The 27,497-nt window shown below is 44.9% G+C and overlaps 1 pseudogene; it reads left to right on the top strand.

The window, feature by feature from the left end:
* The first annotated feature begins 9,082 nt into the window (after window positions 1-9,082).
* On the top strand, window positions 9,083-11,513 carry LOC120911199 (annotated as a pseudogene).
* Window positions 11,514-27,497: the final 15,984 nt, after the last annotated feature.

Here is a 27,497-nt window from a genome sequence, read left to right as displayed (position 1 = left end):
TACGCATTCCAGGAGTGGAAAACATGAGGTAGTTCTCATTGTGTACTGGTTCAACTGGACGGTACCAAGGTTTCTGGTAAGGTCACGGGTTGCTCTGATGGCCCATGGGGCCAGTGACGTTTGCCTTTCCTCCTCTCCAGCTTCTGTTGTGGCTTTTATGCAGGATCACTGCTGTGGAGGTTCCCGTCATTCTATTATCCCCGGATGGGTCCAGGCGCACCCGATCAGTGTACCCAGACGGGTACACTGATTGGGTGCACCTGGTCGGCATTCCTTGTCGACTGCCTCTCAGGAAGGATCTACGGTCCTAGGACTGTTGTTCCATCCTGCCTTAGTCACTGGTTTTAACGGCCTAGCTGTGTTGACCCAGGTCCGGCAGTTCCGACACTGTTGATGGCTAGGAAGTGCATACCTTTTTGTTCAAGGAGTTAGATGTCTGTTTCCACTGGTGCAGTTTTCTTCTACCACCGTGGGATCTGAACTTGGTGTTTTTGGTTCTCCAAGAGCCTCCCTCTCTCCCTCTCTCAAAATATCAGGAAATTCCACTGCTTACTCTGTCTCGGAAAGGTGGCTTTCACCTCTGCTTGCAGGGTGTCAAATGGTGGCGTTGTCTTCTCGTTCACCTTACCCAGGTTTAGGAAGTGCTTCGCCCTTTTCCGTCCTTGGCTTTCCATTGAACAAGGACATTGTGTTGCCTTTCTTGTGTCCCTGGTCAACACATCCCAAAGAATTTGCCTTATCTCCCCGGGATGTTGTTTTTGGGGATTCGGTTGTATTTGCCACTCACTGAGTCTGTTGAAGGTCAGGCTTTCTGTACTCACGAACAGGCCAAGAAAGTGGGGCTGTCTGCTGCTGGATAGATGACCGTGCGCTGCTTGTGCGGGGGAATTGTCCCATTAGTGTGAATGAATGAAAAACTTATATAGCGCGGCACATGCGAACTAAATAGCCTCTGGGCGCTTGTTGTTCCTGTCTCTTTTGGTATCAAAAGAGATGAGTTTTGATCTTTCTCCTGAATGCTAAATAGTTTTCCTCCAACCGAATGCTGGTTGGTAAAGCGTTCCATAGTCTGGGACCTTGGACCGCGAATCTTCTTTCTCCTTTGGACTTGTAATTGGCTTTTGGGATTTGGAGCAGGTTTTGGTTGGTGGATCGCAGAATGCGATTGGAGTTGTGAGCTTTTATTTTATCGCATAGATAATGGGGGGCCTTCCCATGAATACATCTATGCGTTGGACAGAGTGCTTTAAAAGTAATTCTGTCTTTTACTGGCAACCAATGAAGGGTTCTCAGTGAAGGCGAGATTGATTCCCAGGGTTTTTTCCCAGTAACTAGTCTGGCGGTTGTATTTTGAACGACTTGCAGACGAGCGATTTGGTACTTTGGGAGACCGAGGTAGAGGGCGTTTGCATAATCCAATCTGGAGTTTACAATTGCTCCCACCACGGTCGCTATGTCTTCTTTGGGAATAAAAGGAGTGAGTTTGCGTAATAGTCGCAGCAGATGGTGAGATCCGCTGACCACTGACCCTATTTGTGCATCCATTGTCATGTAGGAGTCGAAGATGACCCGAGACTTTTGACTTTGGCGCTAGGGGTGATGATTTTGCCCAGAATGGGCGGGGGCGTCCAAGTTGTTGCAGGTTGATTCATACGCTTGGCGTGAAACAGGAGAAGTTCTGTTTTCGCTCCGTTGAGTTTAAGATAACTCTTTGTCATCCAGTTCTCTATCAAAGAGAGGCATGTCTTTAGATTGAGATGGTGGTCCTTTTTGTTGCAAATGCGGAAATACAGTTGCGTGTCGTCTGCATATGAGTGATAAAGCAGTTTTTGGCTGCTAATGATTTTAAAAAGAGGACCAAGATAGATGTTAAACAGTACCGGCGACAGAGGCGATCCTTGAGGGACTCCGTGTGATAACGTGCGTTTCTCGGAAGTGAAAGGTCCCAATTTCACTGTTTGTGATCGGTTTTCCAAAAAAGAGGAGAACCAAGATAAATCGCCTTCTGCGACTTTGGCTACGTCCGCTAGCCAAGTCAGTAATAGTTTGGTCTACAGTGTCAAAGGCAGCGCTTAGGTCCAGCAGAACCAGGAGACAGGATTCTCCTTCGTCTGCGGCCTCTAGAGCGTCGTCCCATATTTTGAGCAATGCTGTTTCCGTACCGCGTCCGGGGCGGAAACCCGATTGAAATGGATCAAGTAAATTATGCGTATCTAGATGCTGTTGCAGCTGTTGTACCACTACTTTCTCCATTACCTTGGAGAGAACGTTTAGGCCTGTTATGGGACGGCGATGAAGTGGGTCCTTGGGGTCTAAGGTCGGTTTCTTCAGGATGGGTTGGATTATGCCCTCTTTCAACTGGGAGGGCACTATGCCCTCCTTGAAAGAGTGGTTTATAAGCTGCGTGATAGGAGGTGCCAGGATGTCGGCGCATTCCTTCAGCAGTTTAGTGGGAATGATATCATTTGGCGCTGTGCTGTTTCGCAGAGTACCGATGATATTTTTTGTGGCATCGATGGAGATGGGTTCTAGGGTGAACTTTTCTGATTTTCGATGAATGTTGTGTGGGTAATTGCGGGGGGGGGGGGTGAGGGGGGTATTGTTCTGCTGAATGCAAAAAAAAAATCAATAAAAATTCCCAGCCGTTCTGTGGCCACCTCCTATAGCCCCAGCGCTTGCAGCAGCACAGAAATTAACTTAGGTATTTTATACCTTGGCTGGACTCAGGACTGGCATGGAGAGAAAGACAGGCGCCGGCTGCGGGCGCCCCCATGCTTTCGTATGAATGGGATTGCCCAGTCCCCGTGTATCTGACTTGCGGAGGCTCCGCCTACCCTCCTCTGCGCATCGTAGCTTCATCTACCGGGCCCGAGTGCGAGCCGCGATCGTGTCACTCGTGAGGTGAAGACAGTGAGGAGGAGAAGAACTATTGGACGGTACACACACACACACACACATCACACTGTGTAACGATGTACTGCCATTCAGATTCTGCCAAGCATGTAACCTTATAAATGTATTAGGTGCTAAATACTTAAAGTAAAGGTTGCCCTAAAAAAATTTTTTTAACATTACATTTATGAGAATAATGACTATTAGAATCGGCTGTTTTTAAAAAAAAATATGTCTGTACATACCGTTTCCTATATGTGTTCTCACCGCCGCTTCCGGGTATGATGGTCGGGACTGGGCGTTCCTAATTGACTGACAGGCATCCGACCGACGCATACATCGCGTCACGAGATGCCGAAAGAAAGACGTTCGGCTTCTTTCGGCATCTCGTGACGCGATGTATGCGTCGGTCGGATGCCTGTCAGTCAATTAGGAACGCCCAGTCCCGACCATCATACCCGGAAGCGGCGGTGAGAACACATATAGGAAACGGTATGTACGGACGTATTTTTTTTAAAAAAAAAACAGCCGATTCTAATAGTCATTATCAGTGGCGGCTGGTGCTCAACATTTTTAGGGGGGGCGCAAAGGGAAAAAAAATTGCAGTCTCACTGTGCCCAAACGCAGCCACTGTGCCATGCCATCAAATGCAGCCACTGTGCCATCAATTTGCACCACTGTGCCATGCCATCAAATGCAGCCACTGTGCCATCAATTCGCACCACTGTGCCATGCCATTAAACGCAGTCACTGTGCCATGCCATCAAATGCAGTCACTGTGCCATCAATTTGCACCACTGTGCCATGCCATTAAACGCAGCCACTGTGCCATACATTGTCACCACTGTGCCATGCCATTAAACGCAGTCGCTGTGCCATCCATTGTCACCACTGTGCCATGCCATTAAACACAGCCACTGTGCCATCCATTGTCACCACTGTGCCATGCCATTAAACGCAGCCACTGTGCCATACATTGTCACCACTGTGCCATGCCATTAAACACAGCCACTGTGCCATCCATTGTCACCACTGTGCCATACATTGTCACCACTGTGCCATGCCATTAAACGCAGCCACTGTGCCATACATTGTCACCACTGTGCCATACATTGTCACCACTGTGCCATGCCATTAAACGCAGCCACTGTGCCATCCATTGTCACCACTGTGCCATCCATTGTCACCACTGTGCCATCCATTTTCACCACTGTGCCATGCCATTAAACGCAGCCACTGTGCCATACATTGTCACCACTGTGCCATGCCATTAAACGCAGCCACTGTGCCCTTTAATGGTCGCCGCTATGCTAATTGTCCCCACTGTGCCCTGTAAATTGCTTTCTTCCCCCCCCCCCCCCCCCCCCGCCCGGCACTTACCTTTACTGGTTTTAGGCATCCACGTCCCACGATGTCTTCTCCCGCCCTCGATGACTGACAGGCGTCTCAGCCAATCAGGTTACCGGTAGCCAGAACCGGCCAACCTGATTGGCTGAGACGCCTGTCATCTTATCCAAGGGGCGTACAGTCTGTGCGCTCCGAGAAAAGCTTCCGGGACCCGAGGGCTGTATTGGGAAAGCCTATCAGAGCTGTTGGCTTTGATAGACATTTCCGTACAGCCAACCAGCTGGCGTTATTCAGATGGCCGGACATGAGCGCCGACCATCTGAATAACAGCGGCAGCGGCGAAAATAGCATAGATTCGTGCAATGCATGAATCTATGTTATTTGACTCAGTGGCGGTGAGAGCCAGAGGGGGCGGCGCTCCAGCGCCCTCTATGGACGAACCGCCACTGGTCATTATTCTCATAAATGCAATGTTAAGTTTTTTTTTTTAGGGGAACCTCCACTTTAATAAAGATAGTGCTAAATATATGTAATAAATAAGTTAGAATTATGCATAGATATCCTAAATAAAGTGATTTGTGCAAGTAGTACCTGCTGTTGAACAAATCACTTTATTTATATCTATGGCTATGCATAATTCTAATTTATTTAATCCATATTGTGCAAGCACTATATTGGATGGGCTGCTTGCTTCTGTTTGAGACTTTGCCTGGCACATGATGCCAGGCTTAGGCTATTTTCCCTCTGTGGCGTTGCGCTATAGGCGGTAAACCGTCGCTATTTGAGCGGCGCTTTACTGTAGTTTTTGTGGCGCTATTCAGCCGCTAGCAGGGCGCCTCAAAGATGCGGCTCGCAGGACTTTGAGCTTCCTGCCAGCACACCACTAGCGGCCCAAAAAGGGTTAAAACCGCCCGCAAAGTGCAGCTGCAGCGGTGCATTGCTGGCGGTTCGGCGGGACTTGTCCTGGGACTGGCTCCATTCACTCCTGTGTGAAGAAAGCCAGAGGGCTTTAACACTGGAGCAGTGCGTTGGCAAGACATTAAAAAATGTCCTGCAAGCAGCATCTTTGAGGCGCTGTAGGTGTGGCTCCTAAAGCGCCCCTGCCCATTGAAATCAAAGCGGTGCTTTGCAGGCGTTTTTTTTAAAACCCTTTCTTGGCCGCTAGCGGAGGTTAAAAGCGCCCAGCTAGCGGCTGAACAGTGCCGCAAAAAAGATGGTAAAGCGCCGTTAAATAGCAGCACTTTACCACCGATGCCCCCACCCCCCCAGTGTGAAAGAGGCCTTAAAGTCATCATCATGTGCGATTGTGCGTGTGTGCTAAGCAGACAGGGCCGCTGGTGATCCTACTCCCTCTCTCCCCTTGTACAGTGTCAGAGGCGCTGGAGCAGCAGTGGCGGAGGACTGTATCCATCCCCTGCATCGCTGATCATCACAGTGCCACTGCCAGTGAGTGTGACCTGTCTGTGTTCCACTGCGCGCAGTCACTCTCTCTGATGTTCCGTTCCACTCTGCCTTTCCGCCCAGTGCTGTGCCTGTACACTGCATGATCCGCCCCCATGGAGGCCACTCTCTCCCTTCTGCTAAATGCCCATACACCGCATGATTCCGTTGCATTTATGGGTGCTGATGTTACTGTATTTTTTTAGTTCTGGAATGGCCGCATTTATGGATGCTGGTAAGGCCGCATTTATGGATGCTGGCAGGTGAGGCCGCATTTATGGATGATGGTGAGGCCGCATTTATGGATGATGGTGAGGCCGCATTTATGGATGATGGTGAGGCCGCATTTATGGATGCTGGTGAGGCCGCATTTATGGATGCTGGTGAGGCCGCATTTATGGATGCTGGTGAGGCTGCATTTATGGATGATGGTGAGGCCGCATTTATGTATGCTGGTGAGGCCGCATTTATGGATGCTGGTGAGGCCGCATTTATGGATGCTGGTGAGGCCGCATTTATGGGTGCTGGCAGGTGAGGCCGCATTTATGGATGCTGGCAGGTGAGGCCGCATTTATGGATGCTGGCAGGTGAGGCCGCATTTATGGATGCTGGCAGGTGAGGCCGCATTTATGGATGCTGGCAGGTGAGGCCGCATTTATGGATGCTGGCAGGTGAGGCCGCATTTATGGATGCTGGCAGGTGAGGCCGCATTTATGGATGCTGGCAGGTGAGGCCGCATTTATGGATGCTGGCAGGTGAGGCCGCATTTATGGATGCTGGCAGGTGAGGCCGCATTTATGGATGCTGGCAGGTGAGGCCGCATTTATGGATGCTGGCAGGTGAGGCCGCATTTATGGATGCTGGCAGGTGAGGCCGCATTTATGGATGCTGGCAGGTGAGGCCGCATTTATGGATGCTGGCAGGTGAGGCCGCATTTATGGATGATGGTGAGGCCGCATTTATGGGTGCTGGCAGGTGAGGCCGCATTTATGGATGCTGGCAGGTGAAGCCGCATTTATGGATGCTGGCAGGTGAGGCTGCATTTATGGATGCTGGCAGGTGAGGCTGCATTTATGGATGCTGGTAAGGCCGCATTTATGGATGCTGGCAGGTGAGGCCGCATTTATGGATGCTGGCAGGTGAGGCCGCATTTATGGATGATGGTGAGACCGCATTTATGGATGATGGTGAGGCCGCATTTATGGATGCTGGTGAGGCCGCATTTATGGGTGCTGGCAGGTGAGGCCGCATTTATGGATGCTGGCAGGTGAGGCCGCATTTATGGATGCTGGCAGGTGAGGCCGCATTTATGGATGCTGGCAGGTGAGGCCGCATTTATGGATGCTGGCAGGTGAAGCCGCATTTATGGATGCTGGCAGGTGAGGCTGCATTTATGGATGCTGGCAGGTGAGGCTGCATTTATGGATGCTGGCAGGTGAGGCTGCATTTATGGATGCTGGTAAGGCCGCATTTATGGATGCTGGCAGGTGAGGCCGCATTTATGGATGCTGGCAGGTGAGGCCGCATTTATGGATGATGGTGAGACCGCATTTATGGATGATGGTGAGGCCGCATTTATGGATGCTGGTGAGGCCGCATTTATGGATGCTGGCAGGTGAGGCTGCATTTATGGATGCTGGCAGGTGAGGCTGCATTTATGGATGCTGGCAGGTGAGGCTGCATTTATGGATGCTGGCAGGTGAGGCTGCATTTATGGATGCTGGCAGGTGAGGCCGCATTTATGGATGCTGGTAAGGCCGCATTTATGGATGCTGGCAGGTGAGGCCGCAATTATGGATGATGGTGAGGCCGCAATTATGGATGATGGTGAGGCCGCATTTATGGATGATGGTGAGGCCGCATTTATGGATGCTGGCAGGTGAGGCCGCATTTATGGATGCTGGCAGGTGAGGCCGCATTTATGGATGCTGGCAGGTGAGGCCGCATTTATGGATGCTGGCAGGTGAGGCCGCATTTATGGATGCTGGCAGGTGAGGCCGCATTTATGGATGCTGGCAGGTGAGGCCGCATTTATGGATGCTGGCAGGTGAAGCCACATTTATGGATGCTGGCAGGTGAGGCTGCATTTATGGATGCTGGCAGGTGAGGCCGCATTTATGGATGATGGTGAGGCCGCATTTATGGATGATGGTGAGGCCGCATTTATGGGTGCTGGCAGGTGAGGCCGCATTTATGGATGCTGGCAGGTGAGGCCGCATTTATGGATGCTGGCAGGTGAAGCCGCATTTATGGATGCTGGCAGGTGAGGTTGCATTTATGGATGCTGGCAGGTGAGGTTGCATTTATGGATGCTGGCAGGTGAGGCCGCATTTATGGATGCTGGTAAGGCCGCATTTATGGATGCTGGCAGGTGAGGCCGCATTTATGGATGATGGTGAGGCCGCATTTAGGGATGATGGTGAGGCCGCATTTATGGATGATAGTGAGGCCGCATTTATGGATGATGGTGAAGGCCGCATTTATGGATGATGGTGAGGCCGCATTTATGGATGATGGTGAGGCCGCATTTATGGATGATGGTGAGGCCGCATTTATGGATGCTGGTGAGGCCGCATTTATGGATGCTGGTGAGGCCGCATTTATGGATGCTGGTGAGGCCGCATTTATGGATGCTGGTGAGGCCGCATTTATGGATGCTGGTGAGGCCGCATTTATGGGTGCTGATGTTACTGCATTTATTGGTGCTGATGTTACTGCAATTATGGGTGCTGATGTTACTGCAATTATGGGTGCTGATGTTACTGCAATTATGGGTGCTGATGTTACTGCAATTATGGGTGCTGGTAAAGCCGCATTTATGGGTGCTGGTAAAGCCGCATTTATGGGTGCTGGTAAAGCCGCATTTATGGGTGCTGATGTTACTGCATTTATGGGTGCTGATGTTACTGCAATTATGGGTGCTGATGTTACTGCAATTATTGGTGCTGATGTTACTGCAATTATGGGTGCTGATGTTACTGCAATTATGGGTGCTGATGTTACTGCAATTATGGGTGCTGATGTTACTGCAATTATGGGTGCTGATGTTACTGCAATTATGGGTGCTGATGTTACTGTATTTATTGGTGCTGGTAAAGCCGCATTTATGGGTGCTGATGTTACTGAATTTATTGGTGCTGATGTTACTGCAATTATGGGTGCTGATGTTACTGCAATTATGGGTGCTGGTAAAGCCGCATTTATGGGTGCTGGTAAAGCCGCATTTATGGGTGCTGGTAAAGCCGCATTCATGGGTGCTGATGTTACTGCAATTATGGGTGCTGGTAAAGCCGCATTTATGGGTGCTGATGTTACTGCAATTATTGGTGCTCATGTTACTGCAATTATGGGTGCTGATGTTACTGCATTTATGGGTGCCATTACCGCATTTATGGGTGCTGATATTACTGGAGCCAGGGGGGTCGGCAAAATTAGGTTTCGCCTAGGACGTCAACAATCCTCTCTGTCCTCATCACGCTGCGTCCCTCTCCATCTGTCACCAGTGTCCCTCCCTGTCCCTTGATTGTGTGTTAGTAACTCATACAAAAACAATGACACACACTGTATGCACCAATGTATTTTAATGAGTTGGCATCATCAGTGATTTTTTTTATATCACTGTGTGCCTGCGGCCCATTGTGTGTGTGTGTGTGTGCCACAGTCAGCATGTGTATCTGAGAGCATGTGTATGGGTCATTGTCAGTGAAAAGGTTATCTGAAAGATGGGTTTCAAATGGTTTGACAGGGGCGCAGTTTCAGTGCTTGCCTTAGGCACCATTTTCTGCATTGAAAAGGGGGCACAGTCATCTTTTGTGATTTATATATATTTCACAGTTATTTTATGTGGCGCAATACTATTTTATGTTTTTATTGTTTCCGATTGTGAGGTGTGAGCACAGTTAAGTGTATGCTGCCGGATTTGTGCACTTTATCTGATTTTTTCACTTTATATTAATATTTATGTTTTTTTGATACACTGGTCATATATTTATAACACTGATCACATTTTTGCGCTGATAGTTTTTGGATTTACATTCGGATTTAGGTGACGTCTGGAGCTAAGCGGCTGCAAGCAGAAGTGGAGTGAAGAGAAAGAGAAGGTATCACTCTTCTAGCTCTTCTATCTGTTCAATGGTACTCATGTGTGTACTGACATGTTATTGTGTCTGCTTTAACCCACAAATTAGCAAAAATGAGTATGAAACAGACATCGTTAGAAAGTTTCCTTGGGAAGAAAAAAAGGCCCAGCGAACAGACAGAAGAAGAGCCTTCAACATCAAAGAAACATGCAACTTTTAACAGACAATACCATGAGTCCTATTTGAAATATGGATTTATCGGGACAGGCGATTCCCACGCACCAAAACCGTTCTGCATAGTTTGCGGCGAGAAGCTCTCTAATGAGGCAATGAAACCTTCAAAACTGCTTCGACACTTGACCGCCAAGCACCCTGGCATGAAAGACAAGCCCCTGGAGTATTTTGAAAGAAAAAAACGGGAGCACGAAGCACAGAAGAAATTTATGAGGGCCACCACATCAATAAAGGAGAATGCACTGAGAGCATCATATTTGGTGGCTAACCGCATTGCTAAGGCTAAAAAGCCATTTACTATCGGTGAAGAATTGATCTTGCCCTCCACTAAAGACATTTGCCGTGAACTTCTAGGAGAGGCTGCTGTGGAAAAGGTAGCACATGTGCCTTTGTCAGCTAGCACTGTGACTAGGCGCATTGAGGAAATAGCCGAAGACATTGAGGCACAATTGTTGGAGAGGATTAATACATCACCGTGGTATGCACTCCAGGTTGACGAATCTACAGATATCGAAAACAAGGCACTACTACTTGTTTATGTGCGATATCTTTATCAGGAGGATGTGCATGAGGATTTGTTATGTGCACTCTTTGCCAACCAACACCACAGGAGCAGAACTGTTCAAGTCACTGGATGGTTATATATCAGGAAAACTGAAATGGTCCTTTTGTGTCAGCATATGCACAGACGGAGCTGCTGCCATGACCGGACGACTGTCTGGTTTAACTGCTCGGATTAAGGAGGTTGCACCTGAGAGTGAATCTACGCATTGTATCATTCACAGGGAAATGCTGGCAAGCCGAAAAATGTCACCGGAATTTAACAGCGTATTGATGGATGTCATTAAAATTATTAACCACATCAAAGCACACGCACTTAACTCGCACCTGTTTGAGCAACTTTGTGAGGAGATGGACGCAGAGTACAGATGCCTTCTCTTATACACAGAAATAAGATGGTTATCCAGAGGAAAATCGCTAACCAGAGTATTTCAATTACGAGAGCCATTGCAAAGATTTCTCTCAGAAAAGAAGTCACCGCTGGCAGCACATTTCAGTGACAAGGTTTGGGTCGCAAAACTGGCTTACCTGTGTGACATATTCAGCCTGCTCAATGAACTCAATCTGGGCCTTCAGGGGAAAATGACAACTGTTTTCAAGTTGTCAGACAAAGTAGCTGCATTTAAAGCCAAACTGGAGTTGTGGGGACGGCGCGTGAACAGAGGCATTTTGGACATGTTTCAGACATTAGCGGGGATTTTAGGCGAGACTGAGCTTGAACATTCATTCTGCCAGTTGGTGCATGATCACCTGTCTTCGCTTTTAAAAGAGTTTGAGCGCTACTTCCCAACCATAAAATACCCACGAACTGGTAAGGAATGGATCCGCGACCCATTTGCCAACAAATCAGGCGAATCTAGCATGTCTATGCAGGAAGAAGAACAACTGCTAGAGATTAAAGAAAAGAAGAGGTACAGCGCAAATTCTAGTGTATAGAAATTCTGATGTGATACCAAAAAATTCCTGGCGTGACACAAATAAGTGAAGGTGACACAAAATTGTAAGGTCAATTGCTATGCATCACTGAAACTAAACAATTGACTATAAATAAAAATGCACGTGAAAAACAAAAATAACTTGTAAATGAAAACAATATATGAATGTGTATAAAGTCTGTGAATGAATGAGATTGTGCAAGCAAAAAAGACTACAGGTGAGGTATTAGTCCATATGCTCCCAGATATCTTAAAGAAAACTTCTTTAAAAGAGTGAACTTCACAGCGAATGTCTTCAGAGAAAAGGATAGTACAGGGCTGACACAACCTTCCACCAAGGCACACCTGAGTGACAAAACAATGCCCTTACCAGATGTGGAGACCACAACGGTGGTCAGACTGGACCCGGGTATATTTAGAGTCACCCAAATGACTGTATGTAGCACACTGGATCTGCTTCAAGCTATTTCCCATCGGTCAGAACGGATGAATGGCTCAGATGCAAAAAGAAAAGGGCCCATAGTGCAACTTTGCAAAACAATTTAATGATCAAAGTAAAATATTGCACTTACAGATAGGTGGAGAATCATAAGCCCAATAAGGTGCACAAAGTGCGGTTTCAAAAGCTGGATCTCGGCGTCCTCTATGGCTTCCCCTTCCTGGGTCAGTTCAGGTTAGCGTAAAAAACGTCAGAATGCAGGCCACGCCTATGCATTTCGTCATACGTGACGTCGTCTGGGACTGGCTGCTGCTTTCATATGCTCACGCATGCCCTTATATATAGTGTCTGCGCCATTTTGAGTGAGGGAAAACTAGTAAGGGCAAAAATACTGACCAGAAAGGGATCAAAAATTAAAACTAGAAATGGGTGACATCTTGTGGCTAAAAAGGCAAATTACACCTAAGAATATACCATAGATGACTACCAGTGCCATCTTGTGGCGAAAAAGCATATTACATGAAGGAATATACCAATTATGTATATAAGATAAAACTGATGAACCAAGAAAGGGTAATGCCAAGGGAACGCCGAGAAAAGAGTATATGTACAATCTAATATAACATATGGGTACACAAGCTTTTAATATTTGTTAGTTAAAAGGCTAAAATATAAAATTTATTTAAAAAATATATTTAAAAAAGAACATATAAAAGAAAGGGGACGTTTATATATATATATATCTCCAGTGAAAGAAACCTATGCATTATTCAAGAAACAGTTAATGTCCCAGTCTACATTAAGGCCGTGCGGTATGTAAGATTGCATATTGTAAATCCATTGAGTTTCAATCTTGGAAATGGCGCGAACTTTGTTCGTGCCTCTCCAATGGGGGGTTAATTTTTCAATCGGTAAAAACATTGTACCCTCTACCTTTTTGTTGTGGTATTTGGCATAGTGTTTTGAGAGATTATGCTTAGGAAAACCCCGCCTAATATTCCCCACATGTTCCTCCATCCTAACATGTGCCGCTCTTTTGGTCCTGCCAATGTATTGTTTAGCACAAGGGCACTGAATGAGATAAATAACGTACTCACTGGTGCAGGTGATAAAAGAGTCAATAGGATATGATATCTGCGTCTGACTCGATTGAAACGATTCTATCTTACGTCCCTGAAGCTGGTTGATTTTGCAAATATTGCATTTCTTACAGGGGAAGAACCCTTTCATGGTCTGGAAAAATGAAATTGTGTTAGGAGGATTAACCACGTTCGGAGCCAGTTTGTGTCTGAGGGATGGTGCTCCCCTAAACATAATAACAGGTTTATCTGGAAGTACTGGACCCAACACTTTGTCATTTTTTAAAATATTCCAATATTTGTGGTCAAGAATGGAATATTAACAACCAATACCCACTTTAAGGAGACGGACCGGAATAGTTTTATCCCTCTTACGAGTTGCCATCACCCTACCTGGCTTAGTGCTGTACCGAAAGGACAGTTCCAGAGATTAAGGAGGAATTGTACAAATACATCAGAGTACAAAATACAAGCATCACTTCTCAAAACCAGATTTCTTGAGAAAGGTTATAAGGCAACTGACATCGACGAGACTATCAAGAAAGTTGAGGATATGGATAGAAACAAGATGCTGGAAAATATTGGAAGACCCAAAAAAGCTTTAGATAGTAGATTTGGATGTTCCATGATCACTGGTTATTCCAATCAATACTTTTCAGTTAAGAAAATCTTTAACAAATATTGGAATATTTTAAAAAATGACAAAGTGTTGGGTCCAGTACTTCCAGATAAACCTGTTATTATGTTTAGGGGAGCACCATCCCTCAGACACAAACTGGCTCCGAACGTGGTTAATCCTCCTAACACAATTTCATTTTTCCAGACCATGAAAGGGTTCTTCCCCTGTAAGAAATGCAATATTTGCAAAATCAACCAGCTTCAGGGACGTAAGATAGAATCGTTTCAATCGAGTCAGACGCAGATATCATATCCTATTGACTCTTTTATCACCTGCACCAGTGAGTACGTTATTTATCTCATTCAGTGCCCTTGTGCTAAACAATACATTGGCAGGACCAAAAGAGCGGCACATGTTAGGATGGAGGAACATGTGGGGAATATTAGGCGGGGTTTTCCTAAGCATAATCTCTCAAAACACTATGCCAAATACCACAACAAAAAGGTAGAGGGTACAATGTTTTTACCGATTGAAAAATTAACCCCCCATTGGAGAGGCACGAACAAAGTTCGCGCCATTTCCAAGATTGAAACTCAATGGATTTACAATATGCAATCTTACATACCGCACGGCCTTAATGTAGACTGGGACATTAACTGTTTCTTGAATAATGCATAGGTTTCTTTCACTGGAGATATATATATATATAAACGTCCCCTTTCTTTTATATGTTCTTTTTTAAATATATTTTTTAAATAAATTTTATATTTTAGCCTTTTAACTAACAAATATTAAAAGCTTGTGTACCCATATGTTATATTAGATTGTACATATACTCTTTTCTCGGCGTTCCCTTGGCATTACCCTTTCTTGGTTCATCAGTTTTATCTTATATACATAATTGGTATATTCCTTCATGTAATATGCTTTTTCGCCACAAGATGGCACTGGTAGTCATCTATGGTATATTCTTAGGTGTAATTTGCCTTTTTAGCCACAAGATGTCACCCATTTCTAGTTTTAATTTTTGATCCCTTTCTGGTCAGTATTTTTGCCCTTACTAGTTTTCCCTCACTCAAAATGGCGCAGACACTATATATAAGGGCATGCGTGAGCATATGAAAGCAGCAGCCAGTCCCAGACGACGTCACGTATGACGAAATGCATAGGCGTGGCCTGCATTCTGACGTTTTTTACGCTAACCTGAACTGACCCAGGAAGGGGAAGCCATAGAGGACGCCGAGATCCAGCTTTTGAAACCGCACTTTGTGCACCTTATTGGGCTTATGATTCTCCACCTATCTGTAAGTGCAATATTTTACTTTGATCATTAAATTGTTTTGCAAAGTTGCACTATGGGCCCTTTTCTTTTTGCATCTGAGCCATTCATCCGTTCTGACCGATGGGAAATAGCTTGAAGCAGATCCAGTGTGCTACATACAGTCATTTGGGTGACTCTAAATATACCCGGGTCCAGTCTGACCACCGTTGTGGTCTCCACATCTGGTAAGGGCATTGTTTTGTCACTCAGGTGTGCCTTGGTGGAAGGTTGTGTCAGCCCTGTACTATCCTTTTCTCTGAAGACATTCGCTGTGAAGTTCACTCTTTTAAAGAAGTTTTCTTTAAGATATCTGGGAGCATATGGACTAATACCTCACCTGTAGTCTTTTTTGCTTGCACAATCTCATTCATTCACAGACTTTATACACATTCATATATTGTTTTCATTTACAAGTTATTTTTGTTTTTCACGTGCATTTTTATTTATAGTCAATTGTTTAGTTTCAGTGATGCATAGCAATTGACCTTACAATTTTGTGTCACCTTCACTTATTTGTGTCACGCCAGGAATTTTTTGGTATCACATCAGAATTTCTATACACTAGAATTTGCGCTGTACCTCTTCTTTTCTTTATTTTGCTTAAATATTTGTATCTATATTTTTGGTACTAGCAGCATTTTCAATTTTTTGTTTAGCGCAGTGTTTTTCCCGTTTTTTAACTGCTAGAGATTGCAAATGACGGTGGCCTTAAAACTACGTTCGAGACAACAACTCTGCCGGTGTTCTGGATTAAAGTCATGGCGGAATACCCTGAGATTGCCACCACAGCACTTAAATCCCTATTGCCATTTCCGACAACCTATCTGTGTGAAGCGGGGTTTTCTGCAGTGACAGCAACCAAAACAACGGAATAAACTGGACATAAGCAACACACTTCGGGTGTCATTGTCTCCTATTGCCCCCAGATGGAACCGTCTCGTTGCAAAGAAACAAGCTCAGGGTTCTCATTGATTTGGCATTCTAGTGAGTTAAATAAAATAAATCACTTTATATTCATTTTTTGGTGTAGCTGTATTTTATTTTGAAGGCATGTTTAAATACAATTCAGCCCTGGTTCACACTGGGTACGATTTGAGATGCGATTTGACATGTCAAATCGCATCTCAAATCGGCGGCAATGGCACTGTCCTAATCAGTGCGACGCCGCATCTGCGATTTCAAAAAGTAGTTCCTGTACTACTTTTTGCGATTTCGGGCCGCGATTTACATTAAATTGCGGCTGAAATCGTGGCAAAATCACAGCCGCGAAATCGCAGTAAAATCGCGCATTTTACCGCGATTTTGAATTGGCAGCAGTGTGAACCTAGGCTAAATTAAAATTATTAGATCAAAACAAGCGGGCCACGGAATTATCAAACGTTTACCGGTCCGCGGCGATAAAAAGGTTGGGGAGCACTGTTGTAGATGATGAGGTTGTCTTCTGAAGAGCTTCTTTTCCAGGCGGCTTCCGCCCTTCTGCGCTCTTGCTTCAATAACGACAGCTGGTTGTTAAACCAGCTTGAGGTGTTTTTCCAGATGCAGGTTTTCCGTTTTGGCGCTATTAAGTCGGCTGACTGTAATAGGGCTGTGTTTATGGCATCCAGTGTTTCTAAGGCAGTTTGATGAGGTTGAATTATTTTTACTTTTTCACTTAATGTGGTTTTGAAGAGCTCCGAATGGAGCTTCTTCTGACCTCTGGTCCAGTGTGTTGTCACTGGTTTTGATGTTTTTGTTAAGGGGGGGATTTTGGAAATTGTGAATCTAATTGCATGGTGATCTGTCCATGGCAATGGTTCATTTTCCAAAATATTTATTTCCAGATATTGTCTGAAAATAAGGTCGAGCGTGTGACCTGAAGTATGTGTGGGCCCACATACTAATTGCTGTAGTCCTAATCCTTCCAGGTGGTCAATACAGGCGTTGGCCACGGGGTCTTGTGAGGAGTTGGCCCAAAGGTTGAAATCCCCGAGCATCAAAAGGTGTTTGCTGTTCAGGGTGTAAGTGGAGATAAACTCCGTCAATGATGGCAGAAACTGCGATTTTGGGCCAGGCGGTCTGTAGCAGAGTAGAATACAGACGGTCTCCTGGGAATTTGTTTGCAGTTGCAGAGTAAGGGTTTCCATAAATGGAAGAGGGTTTTGAAGGATTGGTTTAGTGATCGCAAGGTGATTCTTATGGATCACTGCCAGGCTGCCTCCTCTTTGCCCTATTCTGTTTTCGGTTATGATACGATAGTTTTCTGGCACCAGTTCTCCAAGAATGGTGTTAGTCGGCTGTGAGCCAGCTCTCTGTAATAGAGGCAATCTAAATCGTGTTGTAAAATGAAATCATGGATTTCTAGTCGGTGTTTTACTGCCGATCTTGTGTTGATTAAAGCACATAATATGTGCTTAGGCTTGGGTAATTGGCTGAGATTCTTGACAATCGATCGTCGATCGATCTTCAATAATCGCTCAATTCTTATGGCTTTTTTGGTGATGGCTGGTAGTATTGCTGCAAAACGCCTCAGACCCCAAATGGTTTCCGCAGAATATTGCCGATTAACCATGGTCGCCAAACCCCAGGGGGGGGGGGGGGAGGGGGGTTTTTAGGGTGATGGAGGGAAGATTAACTTAATCCTCCCTCCTGGCTTGGTCCAGAGGAAGGCAAAAAACCCTGGCCAAGCTGTGCCAATATGCTGTGGCCGGGGAAAAAATTCCTTCCTGACCCCTTGACAGGCGATCGGCAAAGCCCTGGATCAAGTTCAGATTGAATTAAGAGGGGGGGAGGGGAATGAGGGGTATCCTTGTTGCTGGGTGTAGCAAGATGGCCGCCAATCCGGCAGCAGGGTCCAGGCTGGAGGCTAACTTTTGATGGATTTGGTTCTGCTGTACAATGCCCGGTCGTTGCAGAAACCGGTATCCTTCAGTGGTAGGGAGGGGGGAGGGGAGGTTCTGGGCAGTTGGTGGAAGATTGCCGGGTGTGGGAAGCGGCGCACCGGTAGGCCGCAAGTGAAGCCGCGGTTCTCCACAGGCCGACGCGGATGTCCGTAGAGGCACTGAAAAACGGCCGGAGGTTGAGGCGGGGAGTTGTTGGGGGGGATGCTTTGATGGAAAAGTGGGGGTGTAGAAGAGGGGTTTAAGGAGCAGGGGAGAGCCGAACTAAATGGGTTGCTGCGGCGGCTTGTCCTGAGAAGGACGGCCGCCAGTGATCCCAGTGTGACTCTCTGCAAGCCACGAGTTATCGGGTAGGGTGCACCCCTTTTTTGGGGGGGGCTGGTAGGCTGGAGGACCCTTGTGGGATCGCACAAAGACCTTTTTGAGGACTCCTCTCAAATACAGTGATTTGTAACTATGCAATATAACATTCATTATTACCACTGACATGATTTTTTGATCCAGAATTTGAATTATTAATGTGCAATTCCTCCATAGCAAACTCATCCTCTGAAGGTAAGGATTGAAACGTGCCAGATTTTTCATGTATTTACCAGCATCTGTCAAACTACAATGTTGTGTATTCTAATACATAGTGTTTGCACTACTTGTATTGATTTTTTAGTCCCCTGTACCAGAGCTCATATCCTTACGATCGGTTATGGCTTTTACAAATAGATATAATTTTTATCAATTTCATCTATCATCATTCCTTTAATCTCTGCTGCCTATGAAAACCCCAATGGGGGAAACTTCCCCTTTCGCTAAATATCGGGGTGCGCAGTACCATTTCCCCTTTCCGCTCTAGTGTCATCCCCAAAACTACAGATGATGACTCTGGGCTATTCTGTCAGGAATCCGGTTCCTGTTTTCCCTGTTCTACAAAGTGGATGGGTCGGCATCTGCAGATGCCTCTTTTGGCCGCAAGTTTATTTGCAGGCAGCTGTTGGGGTCTAATCCCTCTTGAAGTGGTATTGTGAAGCTTGTCCTGAAGCTCCCGTTACCTGGTTGGCTCTTGTTAGCCTTGGGATTTTTAGTTGTCCCACCCCTCATGTTCAGCACTGCTTTGGGATGTCCCTATGGTTCTGAATAATGTCTGTTAATGAATGAGAAAAGAATACATAAGTGTAGCGCTTAAAATGATATAGTGAGTATCAAAATACCATGTTGTGTGTAATGAAATAAAACACATAAAACACTAATAAATGTTAAACACAAATCATAAACATGTGTAAGTCCCTTTGGGTGAAGAGAGCGGTGCCAACCTGGCAAAAAGTCTATTGCACCTAATGTGATATCAAGTGAAGTACAAGGTCCAATAAGGCTCAGTGTTATGATGATTGGATATGTATAACGAAATTCATCATCATCCACACATCCTTCGGGTGAGTGAATAAATATAAAATAGGTGACTTCTATATCGTGACAGTCCCACCACCGATAAAAGTGCAGACTTACCGGAACTGATTGACCACTGATGGCATATGCCAAAAGAGGTCGATCAAGGCTTTATATGACAGATGTCAAAAAACGATCCTTGGCAGGAAGCGTAGGCCCAATTGGTTGAAGTATCTTTGGATGGAATGGGTCCCCAGGAACAAGCCGGAAGCTGTGCTGGTGTTGGACTCCCGAGACCAATTGGCTCAGTATGATAATAATGCGTAAAGAAAAGAAGGGGTGGCCACATAGCGTAACTCCGTATGGTAAAAAATACATATTTATTCACAGCTGACAAACTTACATTTGGCTGGAAGTAAAGAGCTCTTGCATGCAAATGGGGCGACAGTGGAGTCCTCCCGACGCGTTTCGTGGTCAAAAGCACATAGTCTTCGGTGTCTCTCCACTGCAGCCCACTCCAATATATATATAATCCATGTGTCCATAACCAATCAAATGAAGATCTGACTCACCCTCAACAATCGGCAATCACAAGCAGCACTTCCTGAATCCAAGATGGCGCTGCAGCTTGCACTCCAAGCCTCTGTATGGAACATGAACCTCACAGCATAAACCGGAAGTAAATGTGATATATACTGTGCTAGCTGATGTGATAGAATCATCAGGAGAGGAAACACGAAAATAATAGCTGCAATAAATTAAAATCAACCGGCCATTGGAATCCAAGAGATGTGTGGTGTGGCTATAAAATATGGTGTAAGATTACAGAGCGCCGCAATCAATGGCCGAAAATGCGCGTGCGCCGCAACCAAGCCTCGTTTCCATAACAAAACAAGATAATCCAGCCCTGTTTGTAAATCACGAATAACAATATGCTCCTGCGCGTGTGCGATGACCAAGCCTCGCTTAGAAGGCTACATTATAGTGGAATCATGGACGCTCCACAACCAAGGAGCGCGCACATGCGGGCCAAACCTCTCTCTGAAAAAATGTAAACATTAGATAGCAAAGACGCGCGTGCGTGTAAGCCAAGCCTCATTATGAGAGAAACCACGCTAGTTTGAACTCAGGAGGCTCCCATAAACAGGAGACACATGTCCAATCACGATGGACACTGGAACACATAGCCAATCGCGATGGACCATGGGACTAGCCAAAAGACTAGAGAAATTATATATTATAATTGCGGAGCCAGCAAAAAATAAATGCGGAGCCAGAAAAAATAAAAAAAGGGGGAGGAAAATACCTTAATAGCACCGCTTACAAAACATGGATATATGGACCGATCGTAAAAATTAAATAAAAATCGAATATAAAAATATCAAATCTGAACCGGAGAAATATTTAATAGCATTGACCCCGGATCAGAAACAATAGACATAAATAATGAAACTATGTTTATTGTGTTTAAAATGAACTGTAACAATTGCGTCATTGTATGAAGAAATACGCATAAATGACGCTAACTGTCCAATCTAATGCGATAAAATCGCAAATATAAAATAGCATAAAATGTAATGTGCCCATACGCCCTCATATACTCAAAGTACTGCCTCATGTTTGATGTGAGTCGGATCGCCACATGTATAGACCTACATAGCATCAATAGTTATAAAAATAACAAAATATGAGATAAAGCATTAAGCGCATGTATGGTCATTAAACACTATATATTGAATTTCCAAAGACCCAGAATATGTAGAGACAATATACAATAAAATAAAAAACAGCAGAACACTCATGACATATTAATAAAAGAATGTATATCCCATTCGACATTCATTCCGAACGGGGTATATGTCTGAAGTTCATATATCCAGAAAGTCTCCAAGCGCGAAACACCCCTAGTCATGGCTCCACCTCTCCACGGAGGGGTATATTAGTCTATGACAACGAATTGTGTTCCCTTGGGGTTTCTATGATGGAATTCTCTATAATGTCGGGGGACTGGATGTTTAGTGTCCCCACCTATTATAAGTGCAATATGTTCGCTTACTCTAATAGAGAAAGTGCGAATGGTCCTGCCGACATATTGCTTACCACAAGGACACTTGGTCGCACATGTACAGAATGTCTTTATAGTGTACTGCTTGCTGGTAACCATGGAGGAGAATTCCAAAATTTTTCTGGTGGTCAGAACATTATGTTGACATACCTTACATTTCCTGCAAGGAAAAAAGCCCACTAAATTGTGGAAAAAAGAGCTCTTAACAGGAGGGTTAATTATATTTGGAGCAATTTTACTCTGTAAGGAGGGTACTCCTCTGAAAACCACTCTGGCCTGTTCAGGTAACAATGGACCTAGAACTCTATCACCTCTAAGTATGTTCCAGTGCTTATTAAAAATACTCTTAATTTGTTTATATTGAGTAGAGTAGGTAGTCAGCATTGAAAATTTGAAACCCTCATCTGTGGGACGCTTGGATTTGACAGATATTAGTGAATTCCTACTTAATGAAAGGACTCTTTGTAGTTCTGAATCTACATCACTAGAGGGGTACCCCTTTTCGAGAAACCTAGTTTTAAGAATCTCGGCTTGAGCAAGATGGGAGTTATCATCTGTGCAATTCCGACGAAGTCGAAGGAATTGGCTGCGGGGGACCGACCGGAGCCAAGCAGGGTGATGGCAACTCCCCATAGGGATATAACCGTTACGGTCGGTCGGTTTGAAGTAAGTTTGAAAGTGAAACTTCTTGTCAACTATGGTTATCTCCAAATCCAAGAAATTAATCTTGGTTGGACTAAACTCGTATGTTAGAGAGATACCCCTATCATTACTGTTTAAAGAGTCAAAAAATGACTTTAATGACTCAGGGCTACCATTCCATAGGAGGAGGATGTCGTCTATATAACTGGCCCATAGGCCCAACGACGGGACTGTCTGGGCATAGACGACATCCTCCTCCCACTTGGCCATGAAAAGATTCGCTACACTTGGTGCGAATTTGGCGCCCATCGCCACTCCCCTTAGTTGTAAAAAGTAGCGTTGATCGAACCAGAAATAGCTATGTTTAGTAGCAAAGTCCAGAAGTTCAATTAAGTAGTCACTTTGAAACGAAGCAAGAGATTCCTCATTGCTTAAAAAGTGTTTTACCGCTTGTATGCCTAGATGGTGAGGGATGCAAGTGTATAATGAGGCCACATCGGCAGTGACCATAATGCAACCTTCCTGTACCTCCAACCCCTCCAAAAGGCGGATGGTGTCGCCTGTATCCTTGATGTATGAAGGGGTTCGTTTGACCAAGGGCTGGAGGTAAAAGTCTATGTACCGGCCTATACGTGAGGTGACGGAGTCGATGCCACTCACGATAGGCCGGCCTGGTGGTTGTGTAGGATGTTTATGAATTTTAGGCAAATAATATATTGTCGGAATTCTGGGTACTTTGGGAACTAAATAAAGTTTCTCTTTTTTGTTGAGAATCTTAAGATCTAATCCTTTATTAACAAGAATTTGTAGTTGTTTCTTATACGTGGCAGTGGGGTTACTGGGAATTTCTTGATAAGTACCAGGTTCCCCAAGAATACGATTCATCTCTTGTTCGTATTGTGACCTGTCTAGGACGACTATCCCCCCGCCCTTGTCTGCCGGACGAATGATCAAATCCTTGTTGTCACACAAGGAACGGACGCCTTGGCTACACCACACCACACCACACATCTCATGGATTCCAATGGCCGGTTGATTTTAATTTATTGCAGCTATTATTTTCGTGTTTCCTCTCCTGATGATTCTATCACATCAGCTAGCACAGTATATATCACATTTACTTCCGGTTTATGCTGTGAGGTTCATGTTCCATACAAAGGCTTGGAGTGCAAGCTGCAGCGCCATCTTGGATTCAGGAAGTGCTGCTTGTGATTGCTGATTGTTGAGGGTGAGTCAGATCTTCATTTGATTGGTTATGGACACATGGATTATATATATATTGGAGTGGGCTGCAGTGGAGAGACACCCCAGACGATGTGCTTTTGACCATGAAACGCGTCGGGAGGACTCCACTGTCGCCCCATTTGCATGCAAGAGCTCTTTACTTCCAGCCAAATGTAAGTTTGTCAGCTGTGAATAAATACGTATTTTTTACCATACGGAGTTACGCTATGTGGCCACCCCTTTCTTCTTTTCTTTACGCATTATTATCATACTGAGCTAATTGGTCTCGGGAGTCCAACACCAGCACAGCTTCCGGCTTGTTCCTGGGGACCCATTCCATCCAAAGATACTTCAACCAATTGGGCCTACGCTTCCTGCCAAGGATCGTTTTTTGACATCTGTCATATAAAGCCTTGATCGACCTCTTTTGGCATATGCCATCAGTGGTCAGTCAGTTCCGGTAAGCCTGCACTTTTATCGGTGGTGGGACTGTCACGATATAGAAGTCACCTATTTTATATTTATTCACTCACCCGAAGGATGTGTGGATGATGATGAATTTCATTATACATATCCAATCATCATAACACTGAGCCTTATTGGACCTTGTACTTCACTTGATATCACATTAGGTGCAATAGACTTTTTGCCAGGTTGGCACCGCTCTCTTCACCCAAAGGGACTTACACATGTTTATGATTTGTGTTCAACATTTATTAGTGTTTTATGTGTTTTTATTTTATTACACACAACATGGTATTTTGATACTCACTATATCATTTTAAGCGCTACACTTATGTATTCTTTTGTTATTCTGCTTTTTTGAACAAGCCGTGTTAGCAGCTACCATTACCGCATAATTGGCAGCGCAGTGTATTCACTCTTTTTTGTTAATGAATGAGAAAATAGGATTTTTTACTTACCGTAAAGTCTGTTTCTCTGAGTTCATTGACACACAGCACTCACCCCTCTATGGAGTTTTTTTGATACTTCTGCTTGCTATTAAACTGAATACTTAGAGCAGGGAGGGGGTTATATACTGACGGAGGACAGCCCATGGGCGTAGCCAGGGGTTGTTTTTTGTTCTGCCTAGTCCTACTCCTGTGAAGATGATATAACCCTATGTGTCTGAATAAAAACGCTGTGTCTGTCAAAGAAACAGATTTTACGGTAACTGCCAACTCCAACAATGCAACCTCCAGGCTCGATGGCACTGGGTCAGAGTCGGTATTCTTCTACCACAGTGCCCAGATACTAGTAAAATGCTCATGTCTTACACGTTGCCACCCACTCCTGCCTCCTTAATCCCACCACTTTGCTGAGCCACTCATCTCTCTAGTGGGCACCTGTGGATTCTTCTAGTACAGTGGTTCTCAACCTGCCTAGTGCCGTGACCCCTTGATACAATTTTCCAAGTTGTGGGTGTGGGGGATGACAGAAGCTCAATCCAGCTTGTACTCCATTTTGTATGCATATACTCCATTTTATACAGACATATTTTAGCCACATAAGCAATATAAGTGTATACGTGTTTTTTGCTGAGTTGTTCTATTTTCTGATGCAATCAAGGGTCACGTAGAAACTCAGACAGTCAGCTGCCTTTTGTCATGAGTTTCTATGTCTATATTCAGTGATATGCTTACTCGCTTAAAAATTCAAAAATCCCCTAAATGACGATTGTTTTTCTCCAAAACATTTAACCTATAAGAATTGTTATATGTATTTTGAAAGCCACAATGTACGCCCCCATTTCCCCCCTATATAATCAGCAAACGAGCCAAAAATAAACAGAGTTTGGTTTCACAACTTATATGTCTCCGTCTGTGTTACTTCTCGAAACCAATCTCCCAGGCCTGCAGACACAACACGAGCTGACCATCAGGTAGTCAGGGACTATCTTTGAGACCAAGGGTCTCAAACACCAACAGAAGTGGGGGCTCGTCGTCCGGGATCTGAAAATCATCCTCCACGAACACCTACTCACTCGGTAAGTAGAAATCTTTTTTTCTATGTAACCGATTGTAGTGAGGTGACGGGGGCGCTGATTAAACTCAGATCCAATTGAACCATAATAAGTGTTGATGTATTCCGGGAATACAGTCTGCACATAAAAGAGATATTTCAAGGAAGTATCTAGTCTCGGGGAGGCTTAGAAGAGTTAGAAAATTAGCTCGTTTTGTGTCTGAAAATCTTTATGCTTTTCTTATCTATCGCATAGAAGTATAAGATAATCTGTTTGTATGACTCAACGGGTTTGGTTGGTAAGTGGACAAACTCGAGTCATTTACTAAATGTCCTTTATCTGATGAGAATGCCAGAGTGGTCACACTGCATTCGAACCGCTCCGTATTGTCAGCACGGCTGAAATACAACGGTGACCAGTTCACGTTTTGGGAAGACGCACGGGGCAACCCGTGGCAGTCGAGCACTGTGAACGTTCCATATCCTGATACATAACCCGTGATAGAATATATGACGTGTCCCCTTTGTACCCACTGTTTGAGTTTTGATATAACGTATTGCCATTTAAATTCTGCTAAATTAGTTTCCATAGACTCACCTAAAAGGAGAAGGTTCTTGGGAACCCAGGTTGTTAATGCCACCAACCCCAAGTATAGGACTGTAGAATATAATATCAATTTCCACGGGGAAATAGACCGTGATTTGATCGGTATAACATATAAGCAGATAAGAAATATCTACCAACACCAGGGATTAGCTTTCTGCAACAAATGAGTTGTCACTGGTGTAACAGGGGAGAACCACGGGTTACATATATAATATCAAATACCGACGGGATATTATTACATTCTGTCGTTCGGGCAATAATTAACTCCCCCAACGAAGTATTAGCACCATCGGTACTAGGAAGAATAGGATCGTGTTCCCAAGTCGTCTGGCACGACGATTTTAATTGCATAGTCGGTAGCGTTGGTCACCGATTAAGGTGGACTTACCCCTCCGAAGACCGCCGTTGTTTACAACCATGGGCCGCGGAGGTAGTAAACCACCCCCTGTACCAGATCTTGGAGAAACATGTAAAGAATATGTAGCAAGGGTTAGCGGGACTGATTATTTCCTAATCAATCCATGGGTGGATAATATAGCGGGATGGACCGAAGCCATGCATAGTTCCAATCCTTTTCCACGGGAGGGCGCCAATGACCCCTTCCACATGGATATGGTGAAAGGATTATGTCTTTTAGACAAAACAGTGTGGCCATATTATGGTCCCGACCCAGGGTGGGACCAGGAATATATGGAGCAAGGAGGGTTGAGTTGGTTACAATATGCCCCTTACTGGAAGGAAGTTCAACAAAAAAAGGGTAAAAAGAAATTGGTTAAAGTTCTAGACCCAAAGAAGTGTCATGACTTGGAGCGGATGAACACTTTGTCCAAACCAAGTCATACCCAACAAAATAACACTAAACAATTTTACACTACACCCCCGCCCTACAGTCATATTTATCCGATATTGGATGAATGTGAAACTCTAGCTATAGTTTCCGCACTGCCCGAGATAGAACCGATAAATGACCCACAGGGAGCATATCACATAAGACCTACAGCACCCGACCAACCTGCTCAGGGGGCATCTACCCCTACCCCGCAAAGACTAAGTACGCCACGTGCCACTACTTACAGCCCCATGAGATCGACAATCCGAATGCCCCGTTCCCCCGGTATCGCAGTACGGATGTCCCCAACCTCCCCCCGTCCCCCGGTCATTCAAGGAATGCCGGAACCTATCGGTAATTTAGAAGGTGAACCTTTTTCCCCACACCATAACAGGAGTGGGAAAATATATAATGCATCCGACCCCAACTCGAACCCCCCGCCCCCAGCCATTGCCGAAGGGAACAATAAACATTTTCCTTTTATGACAATGGGGAATTATCTGGTAAAAAAGCCCATATAATTGGAAGACATCGATAGAATAGTAAAGAACTGTCCCAAACCCACAGCGGCCCCATTGGGAACATTGAATTATCTAAAAAAGGCTTGTAAAGGTAGGAATTATACACAGGAAGACATGCGGCTGATAATAGACGGAATCATTGGTCCTAGGTCAGAGTGGGATTGGACAAAGGTACCTTCCATCAATACAATACAGATAAAACAGGAGGAAGTAGACCCACCACCAGCACGACCCCCTCCCCCATCCAATCCTTTAGCCGGGCAGTATGCATTAAACACGGAAGTTGGAGTAGCCAAAATGTGGGAGGAATTGGAAAATGAAATGAAGAGAGTTTTTAAACAAAAATCATCCCTATCCACCGCGCTAGCATGCAAACAAAAGAAAGATGAACCCATCCCCGAATATTGGAAGAGATTCCATGACTGTTGGGTTCAAGAGGCCGGTTTAA

Source organism: Rana temporaria, chromosome 1 (assembly GCF_905171775.1).
Source record: "Rana temporaria chromosome 1, aRanTem1.1, whole genome shotgun sequence".
In the NCBI taxonomy this organism is placed as follows: Eukaryota; Metazoa; Chordata; class Amphibia; order Anura; family Ranidae; genus Rana; species Rana temporaria.
The sequence above is the reverse complement of the archived record's forward strand: the minus strand, read 5'-3'. Positions and strand labels throughout refer to the sequence as shown.